Consider the following 7,801-nt stretch of genomic DNA (forward strand, 5'->3'; position numbering starts at 1 on the left):
CTCGGGGAACACAAGGAACAAATTGTGACCAGCATCCACAAAGAGGCACAAGTGAGAGAAGGCTCCTTGCAACTTCTGCCCTTCTTACACACCCAGGGCACACCCAGTAGTGTTCAAGTGGTTTCTGTCACAACATTAGCCAGTAAGAACAAAGATTTCACAACACTATATTGCCAGACTACTAGAAAGAGAAATACCCTGTTCAAAATCAGGAAAGTCTTCTTCACATCACTGCCCCATTTAAAATCATCCTCTGGATAGTAACCGTGAAGTAGGGTTCCTCAGCCTGACATTTACCGCCAATAAAAGTTTGTTAGCTTGGTTCCAAAGTGAGAATGAAGAGACATTTGTAGTGCTAACGTAAGTAGCCCACTGACAGGGACTCAATATTAATGACTTTCTTTCCTCTCCTATGAATAACATGTGGCATGTCATCCTCTTAGACTTGGCTGAAGTTGAATATAGTAAAGGAAAGTTTATTCCAGAGGCACATACAGATGTGAGCACATTATTTCACCGAGACACAATAAACAGATAGTTCTGGCAAAGCAGAATAAATTAAGGCATTTTGCAAGTCTCTTTTCACAGAGGAGGTCTTCAAAATATCTCAATTTTCTCTATAATTATTTAGACTTGAGTGAATACAGCAAAAATGTTTTTGCAAATATTTGCTCACATTTTTAAATGAGTTTGCTTTGGCAATCTCACTTCCAACCTGCATTAACTTTGTGTAAATATTTATGTGATCAAGTTGTAGTGCACAAGAGTTAATGGGAAACAGATTTCAAAGTCACATGCACAAGTACTTTCAAAATGGACTATTCAATGTCACATGAGTATTCATGATAGAAGGGTTTATACCTCCATCCAATCACAGAACTGATATACCATGTGGCTTATTTGAGCAATTATAAGCAGCCAACCCTGCTGACATCAAATACTCCAAGAACAGATCACAATCAAGCCAGAAAAATAAAATAAAATAATAATAAAAAAAATCGCAAAAGCATTCATTGAATAATTTTAAATAACAAAAACAATCAAGAAAATTATGATCTGTTTGTGAAAATCCCTTCAATAGTAAAAGAAGCAAATTTGCTGATGAATTAGTCAGACAGCCCTAATAAATATATAGCTGTGTGAATGCACAGGAGCCACTAATTGGTAACTTTTTGCAATAGCCTGAATCAAAGATGAACTGCAATTAAAAATTTTAAAACAGGGTTTGTTCCTTTTTTGCTTTATTTCAAAGAGTAAAAGCTTGATGGGTTTTTCCTTTACTTTAAAAATATCATGAATGTCAATTCTAGGCTTGAATTTTCTCCAAAGCTTGTTGGAAGTCTCAAATATACAACTGGACTGTTTTGCACATCAAAGATGTACCGGAGGATGTTGAATCTTTAACAAACATGTCCTTTCTCTTGAGTGTTTATTTGTTGGAGTTCAATAAGTGTTATCGAAGATAAGCAACATAACAGAGGCCTTGATCATGGACTATGTTCCAGTTGCTTTTTATTGCTACAACAGGTGCAATGCAGAGCTAAACCCAGCAATTCCAGCCATTGGATGATCTTCTTCTATGGGAGGTTCATAAGAATTGTGTATAGCTGCTGGTGTGTGGAATATGGCTGATGGAAAAAGGGATGTGGCCTCCACGGCTGATACCATTCAAAATATGCCAGGCTCTGTTCAAACATAAGGGAAGGCAAAGTCCTTGCCCTAATAGAAATACAGTCTGAAAGACATAAACTGACAGTGCTGAATGATTTCTAGTTTCCTTACCATTTTACTCCTCTGCACAGATGCTGCTTCCATACCAGGGCTGGATTAAGACATAGGAACAAGGTCAAACGCCTACAGCTTTTGCTCCCGGAGTCCAGTGATTACATCAGATTCTCAGCGTTGTTGTTTTTTGCTCTTTTCAGAACAAATGTAATATTAAGGAACCACACAGATACAATGGGGTCCAAATAATCATGTTAACTAACTATACACAACATGAAAGGCCTAGCCATGGATACAGATTGGTGCTCTGGCCCGTTTCTAAACATAGAACATAGAGAGCATTACTAGAGGGCTTGCAAACTATTTAAAGAGAAACTATGCACTTCCTATTTGCTACACTCAGCTTTCATTTCTAAAAATAAAGTAATCCTGATTGTTCATGGTTGAAGAAAAAAGCTTGAAAACACAACAGTGACATCTGCCTGAAACAATAGCTCTGAGAGAAAAAGCTCCCCATGCAACTAATTTAGATGTAAATCTCCAAGACTCCCTGGAGATTCCACCAACAGCCCCTCACCCTCACCCCCAGAAGTGGACCGTGGGCTTTTCTGCAACAGTTAGCTCAAGTTAGTACACAGATATAGGTGTGAGGTTTTTTGCAGGAGTGGTGAGTGAAATTCTGTGGCCTGCATTGTGCAGGAGGTCAGACTAGATGATCATAATGGTCCCTTCTGACCTAAATATCTATGAATCTATGAGTTCCTGCATTTCAGCTAGAATAGTTTGAGTGGGTATGTCTAAACAATGTTTTAAAACTTGAAGCAGTGACTCTCCGAGCCCAAGTCTACAGACTCAGGGTCATGCCATGGTGCTAAAAACAGCAGTGTAGATGTTACGTGGGCTTCAGAGCCTGAGCCACAGTGACTACACTGCTGCTTTAAGCACTGTAGCGCAAGCCCCCAAGAGTCTGAGTCTGTAGACCTAGGCCCTGAGGTTCATTGCTGCAGGTTCTAAAATGCAGCATAGGCATAGTGAGAGCAACCACATTTCAAAACATTAGAGTTCCACAGAGTGGTTTGACTAGCCGCACAGAGTGATTGGATTGGCTGCTTATGAGTTGCAACTCAAGCTGCTACAACATCTGGAGGGGGCAGAAATGAGAGCTCTATGTCATTGTCCTGCTTTTCCAGTAGTGGAGGAGGTCCCCATCACTGCCATTACAAATAGGTGGTGAAGTCATGGTGCAGGGGTGGGGCCACGAGGTGGGGGGGCTCCATGACATGGTGTGGCCAGTGTACTGGATTGATTTAATCTGGCCCTGGGTTCTCTTTCCTCTTCAATCCTTACTTCTCTACTGGATTTGGCTGTTGGGTATTTCTGTTATGTTTGCCAGCTAGCGGCCAAACAATAATGGGAAAATCCTCCACCCAGCATTCAGGCTGAGTAGATAGCCTACTTGCTGGTGTCTTCACATGAGTGATGAGAGAAGTTTTCTTCCTCCTAAAGTGTATAATGACTGTGCCAGGGACACCACTTCAGTTTAAAGGCTGAGGTAGCCACCTACCACCAGGGATGAGGAGTACCAGAAAAATTGTACAAACGTGGATCCTATGCCTTTCCCCAACATGCCCCTGAAATGCACCTTACATGCCCCCTGGCATGGAGGGAGATTCTACAGGGCATTCACAACTCCATGAAATCAATTGCCCATCTTTGGGCAGCAGATCCATGGTAGTTCCACTGCCAGGAGGACCTCAGCAGTTGAGGAGATAAGGGCTGGATCTGCTTGCAAAATTAGATAACTGTTTGGTTGAAGGCACAGATCCACCATGTCTAGCCTGCAGGGGAGTCACTATGGTGATTTATTAAGTCCACTCGAGCGTCTGACCATTAGTTGGCAGATATACAGCTTTGGTTTATCTTTATTGCTGCAAGCTCTTCTTGACAACATATTCACTGTGACCCTTGCAAAAAAAAAAAAAAGAAAAAAAAACAGACACAAAAAACCTCACACAAAAATTATATAAGACTCAAAATCACAAGAGAAAGCTCTGTAGAATCACTTTTTTTGGCCCTACTTTCACTCCCTTCTGTTTAAAAAAAAAAACAGTTTTCATGGTCTCAGAGGGTTTCAAAAAGAGGTGGCTGTATTTCAGTAGTGGATAATTAAATCCCTGAGTATATTTTGTATGTCAGTTTCCTAAATATATAATTATTAGGATCCTTCAAGATGTAGGGTGCTTTATTAAATAAGATATGATTATGGTATATAAAATCAAAGTTGAATATTGGAGAGGCTCATGGCAGTGCTGCTGTCAAACAATCTGGCAGCATTTTAATTCTACATTTCATGTCTGAGAGGATTATAACACAGATTTGAAATTCTGTATTCAGATATTTTCCACTGATAAAGGACACTGGAAAGTAATAAAATCTAACCCACACCACAGCCATGATCTAGCAGGGAATGTCTTTCAGTGAATAAATATACATATTAAAACATTTTAAGGTAAAATGATGGCTATTGTTTATGATCCTTAAGCATTTTGGTTCCAGTCAGTTTATCAGCCTGAAGAAGGAACACAATTCAGCGTCCCCTGTTCCCAAAATTGTGCTAATAATACTGAAGGCATGAGAAAAAGCAACCAAGCCAGAGCCAGTAACTGTTTACCCAATGAAAAAGGATTAATGTGGTAAGGAGATTAATGGTATGATGGCATTCATCTTGGTTATAACAAACAGCAGTCTATCAAAAAAAAAATCGGAATACCTGGTGGTATTTTAAAATTCTTTATTTCTTCTGTTCTGCCTAGAGTACCCTTTAATTTTTAGCAGTGTAATTCTGGAGGCAATTAAGAAGCTGTTCTACTTTGGGGCTCACTAATTAAAATTAATGGGAGAGGTTCAGTGCAACATGAACACTGTGAAAATAATTTCACATCCATAAAGCCAGAGGACCAAGTTCTGCCACCCTTATTCACATTATTACTTCAGTAGCTCCCACTCCAATAACCTAGGTCAACAGACAAGGTCCATCTATACATCAAATGAAGGTGTGATTTTAGTGGAGGTAGGCATACCTGCACTAGCTTTAATCTATGTGGCGTCATGGACAGAGTAGGCCCATTATTTAATGGGGGTGAGGGGAATAACAGAAAATGTGGAAATGGCAGAAGTGCTAAATGACTTTTTTGTTTCAGGTTTCACCAAAAAGATTAGTAGCGATTGGACGTCTAGTAGTGAATGCCAGTGAAAATGAGGTAGGATCAGAGGCTAAAATAGGGAAAGAACAAGTTAAAAATTACTTAGACAAGTTAAATGTTTTCAAGTCACCAGGGCCTAACGAAATGCATCCTAGAATACTCGGGGAGCTGATTGAGGAGCTATATGAGCCATTAGTGATTATCTTTGAAAAGTCACGGAAGATGGGAGACAGATTCCAGAGCAAATATAGCGCCCATCTATAAAAAGGGAAATAAGGACAACCTGGGGAACTACAGACCAGTCATCTTAACTTCAATACCCAGATAGAAAATGGAGCAAATAATTAAGCAATCAATTTGTAAACACCTAGAAGATAATAAGGTGATAAGTAACAGTCAGCATGGATTTGTCAAGAACAAATATTGTTAAACCAGATAGTATTAAATCAACTTAATAGCTTTTTTTGACAGGGTAAAAAGCCTTGTGGATAGGGGGAAAGTGGTAGATGTGGTATATCTTGACTTTAGTAAGGCTTTTGATACTGTCGTGCATGACTTTCTCATAAACAAACTAGGGAAATACAACCTAGATGGAACTGCTGTAAGGTGGGTGCATAACTGGTTGGCAAACAGTTCCCAGAGTGTAGTTATCAGTGGTTCACAGTCAAACCAGACAGGCATATCGAGTGGGGTTCCACAGGGATTTATTTTGGGTCCAGTTCTGTTCAATATCTTCATCAATTATTAGCTAATGGCATAGATAGTACACTTATAAAGTTTGCAGATGATACCAAGCTGGGAGGGGGTGCAAGTGCTTTGGAGGATAGGATTAAAATTCTAAATGATCTGGACAAACTGGAGAAATGGTCTGAAGTAAATCGGATGAAATTCGATAAGGACAAATGCAAAGTAGTCCACTTAGGAAGGAACAATCAGTTGCACCCATACAAGGCATACTGCAGAAAGGGATCTACGGATCAGGGAGGATAACAAGCTAAATATGAATCAACAGTGTAACGCTATTGCAAAAAAAGCAAATATCATTCTGGGATGTATTAGCAGAAGAGTTGTAAGCAAGAAATGAGAAATAATTCTTCCACTCTACACCATGCTGATTAGGCCTCAGTGGGAGTATTGTATTCAGTTCTGGATGCCACATTTCAGGAAAGACATGGATAAACTGGAGAAAGTCCAGAAAAGAGCAACAAAAATTATTAGAAAACATGACCTTTGAGGGAACATTGAAAAAATTGGGTTTGTTTAGGCTGTTTAGTCTGGAGAAGAGAAAACTGAAAGGTGACATCCTAACAGTTTTCAAGTGCATGATGTGGTCAGATGTTTGGCTATCTGTGTGTTTTCCCTGAGTGCTGTCCCAGCTCTGGCCAGACAGTTGGCACAGCAGACCTTGAGCGAACCATAAAATGACCACAAGATCCATTAAGGCAGGAAGGCACCCAGCCAGGTTTATTGTCAACAAAGCACGGTAATAGCACCTGGCAGACTCTATGAAGATACTAAGATATGTATGCCCATGACAATGGACGCAGCTCAGTCAGTGGCAGAACTTTCCACTGCCCCCCAGGTTGGCCGAAGATACTCCCTCTGAGATACATCTTTATACCCCAATATAAACACGTTACGTACTCTCATCCTGAGCTTATCTTTTAGGAGCAGTCAGTATGTTCCTGTTATCCTTGGGGAATATTTTTGTTCCATCCTTGATATTGGGATGTTCTGGTACCACTTGATATCAGGATGTGTTTGCGTGAGTACTCTGTGCTTAGCACTTCTTAGGAATGTGTATTCCTTCAATATGAGCCCTATTCTTCCCAGAGTCTGTGAGCAGGTCCTGCCTCATAACAGGCCTCTGATACAAGGGCTTATGTCTCAGGCTCTCTTCCTACTACACATGAAAGGTTGTTACAAGGAAGAGGGAGAAAAATTGTCGTCCTTAACCTCTGAGGTAGGACAAGAAGCAATGGGCTTAATTTGCAGTATGGGCAGTTTAGGTTGGACATTAGGAAAAACTTCCTAATTGTCATGACAGTTAAGCACTGAAATAAATTGCCCAGAGAGGTTGTGGAATCTTCATCATTGGAGATTTTTTAAGAGCAGGTTAGACAAACACCTGTCTGTCCTGCCATGAGTGCAGGGGACTGGACTAGATGAGCTCTCGAGGTCCCTTCCAGTCCTACAATTCTATGATTCTATGAACTTGTGCATGGGCTAGCAACCCAAATACATACCCAGGGTCACTGGAGAGCTTGTACTGGAGTGGCTAGCCCATCCTGAAATCCTTGCCACCATGTCTTCACTACCACTGTTACCAGTGCCAGCTAGATTAAGCTAGCACAGGTATACCTACCCATGATACAATCATACCTTCATCTGCTGTGTAGATGTACTCATAGGCTGTTTTATCTCTCTCTAGGACTAGGGTTTGTCTGTGTGGGATGGAGTGACCTTTGTCTGAGTTCAGTTGGAGATCAAGTGGTTCTTTCTAACATGATGCCTCCACTTAGAAGGCTTGTGGGTATACAAACACCAGGAATTACTCTATGACATTTCAGTTTAGATGCATAGATAGATACATAAAGTTAACAACTCTATGGAGTCAGGAATATACATGAAAGTATAAGCAATAATGTATGATTTCCTTAGCGGAAAGAAAAAAGGGTGATAAGATGAGCAGATACAGACAAGCAAAAGGCATTATTGCTTGGATCCTACAGTCAATAATGGGTGCTATAAAAAACCCTAAAAGAATCCTAAGCAATTCACTCTCTCCCAGCAGAGCATCCCCCAGCAATTCCAGTCATGGGGCCTTCTCCAAAATATCATTTTTCAAAACTATTTCTATACATGTAAAGTGA

This window comes from Lepidochelys kempii, chromosome 1, assembly GCF_965140285.1.
Source record: "Lepidochelys kempii isolate rLepKem1 chromosome 1, rLepKem1.hap1, whole genome shotgun sequence".
Lineage (NCBI taxonomy): Eukaryota > Metazoa > Chordata > Testudines > Cheloniidae > Lepidochelys > Lepidochelys kempii.